This window comes from Uranotaenia lowii, chromosome 3 (assembly GCF_029784155.1).
Source record: "Uranotaenia lowii strain MFRU-FL chromosome 3, ASM2978415v1, whole genome shotgun sequence".
In the NCBI taxonomy this organism is placed as follows: Eukaryota; Metazoa; Arthropoda; class Insecta; order Diptera; family Culicidae; genus Uranotaenia; species Uranotaenia lowii.
In genome coordinates this window covers 327873987-327884061 of record NC_073693.1, presented here as the reverse complement: position 1 = coordinate 327884061, position 10075 = coordinate 327873987, and positions in this window count along the sequence as shown.

Below are 10075 nucleotides of genomic sequence, written 5' to 3'. Positions count from 1 at the left end.
TTACTGACAAGCAGAGAACCTTGTGATCTAATAACCTTGGTTGAAACTCAACGTTTGGAGACCCAAACAAGGCAACGTTTTGTGGAGCAGAGATTATCTACTGCACCGAGCAGAACCAAAACACTGTTTGTTTTTGGTTCTACACATGCTTTGGTCAATTCGCAATAGATCGAAGATTATTGATGACAGGTGATAATGATAAACTCGGTACAAATGTTTACAGCATCACACGGTAAACCTGAACGACTCAAAATGAGTTCGTGGTAACTCAGCCAAATATTCTGAGTGAATAATTCATATACTGTATGTCAGGCACAGCAATAGCAGACTGAACCTAAACATTGGATTGGTATTGTTTTTCGAGAGACACTCAAAGCGGGTTGAGACTTACGCTTGTCGAAAATTTCAAAGCCATCAGTAGTTTGCAGTTGGCACTGGTTAAAAATAAAAAGGATTGAGATTTCTGATCGTAGTAGAAAGTTTTCCAGCTGATTGAGACTTCCGCATATTTAAAATCAGAACGTTTGCCATCAGACAAATGTTTTCACTGGCTTGAAAGTAAAGATTATTTAAAAATGTTGAAGGCATTTTTCCATCGACTGAAATATTTAGAAAAAATTGGTGATAAAAGAAAACTGTTCCATCTGGTTGTGTTTTAAGTTAAAAATGTTAATGTCATCAGACGTTTTAACAGGTTGGAAAAGTCCAACCAATAAGCTTTCTGTTCGTAGAAGAAAAATTTTCCAACTGATTGAGCCTTTCGCATATTAAAAATGTTGACATTTTAGTCTTAAAAAATTTTCACTTATTTAAAAATTATCAGATTTGAGATTTCTGTTCATTCAACAAATTTTTTGAACTGGTTGAGACTTCTGGTTGTTGAAAAAAAAGCAAAATCTATTAGAAACGTTTACGGATCAAATGAGTAAAAAAATTTAGATTTCTGTTCATAAAAGCAAATTTTTTTCTCTGATTTCGCGTATTCAAAAATGTTAAAATATCAACCATTAGATTTCAAAAGTATTTTTTCTTTAAAAAACTGATTGAAACTTCTGCAGAATGTATCGCAACACAAATTACAAAAATGGTTCTATTTGAGACTTTAACTAAACATGTAAGTATCACCCGACGTTGAAGATGGTTAAATAGTAAAATAACTGAGATTTCTGTTCATTCCACTAAATTTTTCAACTGGTTGAGACTTCTGGTTTTTGAAAAAAAAAAAGCAAAATCCATTAGAAATGTTTACTGATAAAACAAGTAAAAAGATTGAGATTTCTGTTCATAAAAGTAAATTTTCCAGTTGTTTGAGACTTCCCCCTATTAAATATGAGTCAAATATTAGTCAACAGGAATTCTACTGATTTAAAACATGTAAGAAATGAGACTTCCGCTTGTTGAAATATGCAAGATCTATTATAAATGTTCACTGGTTAAACAAGTAACAAGATTGAGATTTCTGTTCATAAGTGCCAATTTTCCAGCTGATTGAGACTTCCGCGTACTGAAAATGTGTCAAACATTAGCCAACAGAAATTCTACTAATTTAAAAAGTATAAGAATTGGGACTTCCGCTTGTTGAAAACAGCAAGATCCATAAGAAATTTTCACTGATCAAACGAGTAAAATGATTGAGATTTCTGTTCATAAAAGTAAACTTTCTCGTGAAAATTGTTAAAATATGAATCATCATATTTCAAAAGTATAAGAATTGAGATTTCTTTGAAAAAAATTGGTTGAAATTTCTGCTGTATGTATAGTAAAAAAATGACAAAAATTGATCTTTTTGAGATTTCAGCTAGAAATGTGAATGTCACACATGTTTACGCTGGTTAAAAAAGTAAAAGTGCTGAGATTTCTGTACATTCAACAAAATTTTTCATCTGGTTGAGACTTCTGGTTTTTGAACAAAAACATAAGCCATTAGAAAAGTTTACGGATCAAACAAGTAAAAAGATTGAGATATCTGTTCATAAAATCAAACTTTCCACCTGATTGAGACTTCCGCGTATTGAAAATGTTTCAAATATTAGGCAAAAGAAATTCTACTGATTTGAAAAGTATAAAAATTGAGACTTCTGCTTGTTGAAAAATTCGAGATCTACTAGAAATGTTCACTGATCAAACAAGTAAAAAAATTGAAATTTCTAATTTAACGTTTTCAAGATGCTAAAATATTAACAATCAGTTTTAAAAAGTATAACATTGAGATTTCTGAAAAAACTGGTTGAAACTTCTGCTGAATGTATAGCAACAAAAAGTGAAAAAAATTATCTATTTGAAATTTCAGCTAAAAATGTCAGCGCCACCAGACGTTTGCGACTGGTAGTAAAAGGACTGAGATTTCTGTTAATTCAGCAATTTTTTTTAACTGATTGAGACTTCTGGTTGTTGAAAAAAAGGCAAAAGTCATTAGAAACGTTTACGGATCAAGCGAGTAAAAATATTGAGATGTCTGTTCATAAAATCAAACTTTCCACCGTATTGAAAATGTTTCAAATATTAGGCATCAGATATTCTACATAATAGCAAGTTTTCTCGCTGATTTCGCGTATTAAAAAATCTCAAAATATCAACCATCAGATTTACAATTTCTGAAAAAAACTGATGGAAACTTCTGCTCGATGTATAGCAACAAAACTGACAAAAATGAATCTTTTTGAGATTTCAGCTAAAAATGTTAATGTCACCAGACGATTACACTGGTTGAAAAGTAAAATGACTGAGATTTCTGTCCATTCAACAAAATTTTTCATCTGTTTGAGACTTCTGGTTGTTGAAAAAACAAAAAAAAAATGCCATTAAAAACGTTTACTGATGAAACGAATGAAAGGATTGAGATGTGGGTTCATAAAAGCAATTTTTCTCGCTGATTTCGCGTATCAAAAAATTGTGAAAAATTAACCATAAGATTTACAAAGTATATAAATTGACATTTCTGAAAAAAAAAACTGATCGAAACTTCTACTGAGTTACAAAATGGAAACGTGCTAAGATTTTGAGTCAAACTTTGACTCTGGCCTCTCGGGCTAGTTACAGCGTAATACTGGATGAAAAATATTTTACTTTATGAGACTTCTGATTTTGAAAAATAGGCTGCTGCCGATGGTTGAGACTGCCGTTACAAAAAAAAAAAAATGTTAGTGCGGGTTGAGGAATTGGGTTTATGAAAAAAAGTAAAAATTAGATTGATATTTGTTGATTGAAAAAAAAATGCATCAGCGAATTGAAATACCGCTCACGAAAAAGATTTACAGTGGATTGAGACTTCCGTTAATAAGAAAAATTGACATGAAATTGAGATTTATGATTTTTGAAAAAAATCTACAGTGGAACTGCTGGTCATAACCAAGTTTCAGTGGATTGAGACTTCTGTTAACGAGTAAAATAACATAAGGTTGAGATTTATGTTGATCGAAAAAAATCATATCGAATTGAGACCACCGCTTTCGGTAAAAAAAATATTTAGATCTCTTGTGTATTAGTCATAATTCCAGTTGAATAAGGCATCTTCTATGTTTGTTTTTCCAAAAGATAGATTGTAACACACGGTGGCTGGTGGGCTTTCCGTGGAAAACGCACTACCGCGCGCGGAAACATTTCAGCCAGAAGCATAAAGTGAACAGCCGTTCGACCCATTTGGCAATCAGCCTCGACGACGTTGTTGCTGGAATTTGACCTGACACACATTTCCCAGCAATAACTACCCTGTACGTACTTTCGGTAGTTTTCCGGGGCAGTGGGGAAAATCCGCGCGCCAATACAAATAAAGTGGAAACAATTATTGGCTTTGGCTTATTCACTCGGTTCTGCTCCAGGGTTGGATTGCAACAAAAAAAAAGTTTCTCATGTGAGTGCATTTTTGCGCCCTCCTGACTACTTTGTATAATGGCACAACTTTCCAAGAGGGAGGAAAACATAAAATGAGCAACCACCGAACCAGAATGAGTGCTCAAGGAGCCTCCGGGTTCCTCGGGACTTGTCCTTTCTCGGTTTGCGGGGGTGTTAGTGAGTTCCAGCGAATACTGGAGCATCCTGTAACTGTGTTACAGCCGGATGGTGGAGGTTTGGGCTGGGGCGAAGTTAACTTAGGGAAAACAAATCCCTTCGCCTTGCCGCACCGACTTTTCTCCAAACCGCGCCCCGGAAAATGAAAAGCAGCAGCAGCGGCAGGGGAAAACGTAAAATATCGATTGACCTAGTTTTTCAACCGGGTGGGTTCGGTGATGGTTTTTCGGCGAAACCGGGATGTGGATGTTATTTCTCTTTACCGGGAGGACGGTTGTTCAAATTCTGACTGACTCAGAATTGAATCTTCCCCAGATTTGGTTGGGGGTGGCTGTTAAACCGAAACTGAACGGTCTCACCTTTTGCCTTCGCCGCTAACAAAATGAAGAGGACACCAACCAGAGCAGATGGCTTGCCGGATGATAGTGTCCTACTACCCAGTGTCAGTCCTGTGGAGGATGGAAATAACTTTTTGGTAATTTTACTGGGGACATCCTGGACCAACTTGAAAAAAAAAACCAACGAAATTTGTTATCGCTCCAGTTAGGGGGGGGGGGGGGGGGATGAATGATGAGATGAGTATGGGGGGATGATGGTTGCCATCATCCTCTAGCTTGCCGTCTTCGACGTCTTCGTCGCGCTGAACGATGTTTAACATGGAATAATCAAATTTTTATGCTCGTTGATGAAATCGTGGGAACGGACGAACGTCCGCGCGCGCGAATGCTGAAACTTTTATTTTTACGACCGTTGCTTGCTTTCCTGTGCGTTTGGGATTTTTTTTTCAAGCTGCCCCCACGCATTCGCCACCTTGTTTGTTCCACTGACTGAGTCAAGGAATGACAAAAAGAAAGGACAAAAAACGGGAAGGATTCTATCGAGGCTCAACAAAGCTGCCGGAAAAACAACTTCACATGATTGTGCCCCACGAAAAGTTGGAACTTTGCCAGCCATTATTGTTGTTGGTTCGAGAACTGAGAATACTACCTTTCTTCTTCCATTCGGAAATGGGGTGGAAAAGTGAGAGTAATGTCTGTTTTGATTGCTTTTTTTTTTCTTTTACAGCACCCGAGAATCGCTGATGTCTTCTCATTACCTTGCATTATGGATTAGCTGGTTTTTACTCAGGTATGAATGGATTGTTGAATGGGATCCGAAAAATGTCTTTTCCGCGATTTGAATGTTTGCTTTGCGTGGTAGGGTTTACTTTTGGTAATCGTTATCGTTTGCACTTTTTTATAGGGGAATATTGAAACCGACACGCATTTACCTACAGAAATCGTATATTTTTTTTTTCCTAAAGGATTCTAAGTTTCATCCCGAGTGTACACTTTAAAACTGCCAACTGAAATTGTTTCACCTCAATATGTTTAGCAAGGTAAATTTTGCGATCCGGAATCTTTCCAAAAGTACATTTTTACCCGTGTTTCATCGCTTCTGTCTTTCCTCAAACTTGGCCGGAAGTTGTTTGCCAAATTTCGTAGAATGTGTAAAAAATTGCCATACAAACAGACTCTATATTTTTCCGTTGAGAAAGTTGAGATAAAGATGTTAATCATTTCCTGGAAGCGGGTTCAAACTTTTGACACCTTCCTGACAACTTTTTCGTTCTAGTCAGTATGTCTTTACATTGATGGTGTTCAAGTTCACGCGAATCTATTTTTTCTCTGCCTTGATTGATATGATTATAACCTTCAAACCAGGGAATGGTACCATCTTTCTGGGAGAACAGAAACAACATCCAAATGATAAACACAGCGCCGTGGCTTTGTTTGCCGCTGGTATATTATTGTTTGCGTTTGGATCCCCATCCCATCCCATCCCCGGAAATGATTCAGGGTCTACTTTAGGTCGAGGGTTTGATGCTACCCCAGCTAACTCCCGCTTACTTCAGGGACCGAAACATATGTGGGTGGCTTTCGTTTTTTGTGAGTGTGGGTGGGCCAATCTTCCGCCGAGAATTTTCAAAGGAAAGGAATTCGGTTGAAATTTCTCGTTTCGGCCTCCTTCCATCGCAGATCTACTTCTTCGGAATGAATCGGCCATTTTTCATATTCAATTAGTTGACGCTAGCTACTACTGGTCGTTGGGGCCGAACAAAAATTACGTTGAGATAGTCCATTGACAGGTTTTTCGCTTGGTTGTATCCTGGAATGGGGAGGAATAGCCCAATGACTGTTGTTTGGAGGCTGTTTTTTTTGACAAATTTTTTGGCGACCTACCGATCGATGAAAGTTGAAAATTCAATTCTTGATTATTTATGGAAATCAGATATATTTCTTCAGAAATTTCAGGTCACTATTTTTATAGATTCGTATAAATTGTTCTCAGTAAACAAATGTTATGCGATTTAAAAGGTGAGGGAAGGAAAATTTTAGTATTTCCCAACATAATTATATCGAATGTGCGTGACGCAAATGTGCCTCACGTGACTCAGGCAATTACTGTTCCATAGTTAGCCAGTTTTTTTTCCGAAAATGTGATCCTTTGTTGAATAGGTTTTTTTAACATACAAAAAATTACGAAATCTGGAAAAAAATTTAAAAAAAAAGAACGAAAAATGTATTTCTTTATTCACTTAACGAATTAAAAACGCTTTTCTTGTATAGAAATGACTCAAGAATCAAGAGGTCATGGTTTCATTCACTGCAAGACCTGCGAATCAAAATGCGACTTGGTACTTCCATTTGATTTCTCGATTTTTTCTTATAAGATCTACTTAATTTGGTTGACACAATAGCACTGCAAGCTGAGATATCCCCAGAATTTTCAATGAGTGTCGAAAGTCAAAAATCAAAAGTTAACAGTCAAGAGTTCTGAATAAGTCAATGAGAATCTCAAAATGCAAGAGATTCAAAAGGGTCTCCAAAGTATCAGAAGACTTAAGATGTCTCAAAAGTTTCAAGAGGCTCAAAAGTCTCAAGAGTTGCAGAGAACCAAGAGTCTTAGAGTCTACAGATTCTCAAGAACTCAAGAAAAGCTCCAAGATTCACGGAGCATCAAGAATCTCAAGAGGCAATCGACCTTCGACTCGTGACGTGACCATAACTACTTCCATTTGATTTCTTGAAAATTTTCCCATAAGATCTACTTAATTTGGTTGACACTACAGTACTGCAAGCTGAGGTACCCCCAGAATGTTCAATATGTATAAAAAGTGAAAAAGCAAAAGTTAGCAGGCAAGAGTCCAGAATAAGTGAACGGGAATCTCAAACAGAAAGAGATTCAAAAGGGTCTCCAAAGTGTCAAAAGGCTTCAGAGTCTCAAACGTTTCAAGAGTCTCAAGAGTCTCAAAAGTCTCAGGAGTTGCAAGAGAGTCAAGAGTCTCAGAGTCCACAAAATCTCAGGAATTTCAAATGCTCAGAGATTCACGGAGCATCAAGAATCTTAAGAGGCTCACGACTCTATTCAGTCTCAAAATTCGAGAGTCTCATTAGTGTAGATAGTCTTTAAAGGCTCAAAAGTTTCAAGATCATCATTCATCATGTCTCAGAGAGTCTCATAGAATAAAAAGTCTCAGTCTCTTAAAAGTATTGAATTCTCAAGGTTTTCAATAATCTCAAAAATCTCCAGAGTCCCAAGAACCGCAACAAATTAGAGAACTTCAAGGGTCTCATTCACTAGCCTCAACAGTCTTGGGAGCCTCAACAATCTCAAAATTTTCAAAAGCCTTAAGAGTCACAAGAATCTCAAGATTCTACAGAGTCCCAAGAGTCTCAAGAGTCCGAAAATGTCAGGAGTATCAAAAGTCTCAGGGTCTTAAAAGTTTCAACCTTTAAAAAGTTCTGAAATCTCAAGATTTTCTAGAGCCTCAGCAATCTCAAAAGTATCAAGAAACGCGAGAGTCTCAAGAGTCTACAGAGTTCCAAGAGCCGAGAAGATGTCAAGACTATCAGGAGTCTCAGGGTCTCAGCCTGTTAAAAGTTTTAGTGTCTCAACTCAAGATTTTCAAGAGATTCTGAGTTCAAAGAGCCTTAAGAGCTACCAGATTTTCTAGAGCTTCCAGGGTCTCACTAGCCTCAACAGTCTCTAAACACTGAACGGACTCATAGTTATAAAAATTGACAAGAAACGCAAGAGTCTCAGGAGTTACCTCTAGAAGATTACAAGTGCATCAAGAGTCTCAGGGTCTGAAAAGCCCACGCCTCTCATAAGTCTTGGAGTTTCAGATTTTCAAGAGACTCAAGAATATCAAGAGCTTCAAAATTTTTTAGAGCCTCAAGGGTCTCACTAGCTTCACAGTCTTAAAAGTCTCAATAGACTTATAAAAAGTGTCAAGAAATGTGCGAGTCTCTAGAAAAGTGTTGAGAGTTTCAAGAGTTTTAGGGTCTGAAAAGTCTCAGCCTCTAAAAAGTTTGGACTCTCAAGATTTTCATGAGCTTCAAGAATCTCTAGAGTCCCAAAAGCTACACAATTTTCTAGAACCTCAAGGTTCTCATTAGCCTCAGCAGTCTCAAAAGTCTTAAGAAACGCAAGAGTCTCAAGAGTCTACAGAGTTCCAAGAGGGTTTCAAGACTATCAGGAGTCTCAGGGTCTGAAAAGTTTCAGCCTGTAAAAAGTTTTATCATCTCAACAGTTTCAAGAGACTCAGAATCCCTAGTGTCAAGAAACGCAAAAGTCTAAGGAGTCTACAGAGTTCCGAGAGTCAAAAAAGTGTCTGGAATATCAAGAGTCTCAGGGCCTAAAAGGCCTCAAGGTTTAAAAAATCTGGAGTCTCAAGATTTTTGTGAGCCTAAAGAATCTCTAGAGTCCCAAAAAATACTCAATTTTCTAGAGCTTCAAAGGTCTCATGAACCTCAACAGTCTCAAGAAACGTAGGAGTTATAAGGGTCTACAGAGTTCCAAGAACCGAGAAGGTTTCAAGAGTATTAGGAGTCTCAAGGTATAAAAAGTTTAGAGTCTCATGAGCTACCAAATGTCCTAGATCTTCAGGGGTCTTACAGTCTCAAATGTCTCAACGTGCCAAAACACGCAAGAGTATCAGAGTCTCAAGAGTCTACGGAGTTCTAAGAGTCAAGAAAGTGTCAAGAGTATCAAGATTCTCAGGATCTGAAAAGTCTCAGAGTCTTGAAAGTCTGGAGTCTCAAGATTTTCTTGAGCACCAAGAATCTTCAATGTCTCAAGAGCTTCAAAATTTCCTAGAGCCTCAAGGGTCTTATTAGCCTCAACAGTCTTAAAAGAGTCAAGAAACGCACGAGCCTCGAGAATCTACAGAGTTCCAAGAACGAGAAAGTTTCAAGAGTATCAGGAGTCTTAGGGTCTAGAAAGGCTCAGCCTGTAAAAAGATTTGGCATCTCAAGATTTTCTAGGAACTCAGAATCCCTAGAGTTTCAAGGGTCTCACTACCCTCAAAACACTCAACGGACTCAAAGTTATAAAAAGTGTCAAGAAACGCAAAAGTCTCAGGAGTTTACAGAGTTCCAAGAACCGAGAAGGTTTCAAGAGTATCAAGGGTCTCGCGTCTGAAAAGTCTCAGCCTCAAAAAAGTCTTGAAGTTTTGAATATTCAACAAACTCAGGAATCTCCAGAGTCTCAAGAGCTTTAAAATTTTCTAGAGCCTCCAAGGTCTCATTAGCCTCAACAGTCTCCAAAGTCTTGATGGACTTATATAAAGTGTCAAGAAAAGCAAGAGTTCTAAGAGTCAAGAAAGTGTCAAGAGTCTCAGGGCCTAAAATATCTCAGCCTGTAAAAAGTTTCGGCATCTCAAGATTTGAAAGGGCCTCAGAATCCCTAGAATCTCAAGAGGTAAAAAATTTTCTAGAGCCTTAAGGGTCTCAACAAACTGAAAGTTATAAAAATTGTCATGAAACGCAAGAATCTTAAGAGTCTACAGAGTTCAAAGAGCCGAGAAGGTTTCTAGAACATCAAGAGTCTCAGGGTCTGAAAAGTCTCAGCCTCTGAAAAGTCTTAGAGTTTCAGATTTTTAAGAGACTCAAGAATCTCCGTAGTCTCCAGAAATTTAAAATTGTCTAGGGCCTAAAAGGTCTCACTAGCCTCAACAGTCTAAATGGACTTATAAAGAGTGTCAAGAAACGCAAGAGTCTCAAGAGTCTATAAAGTTCTAAGA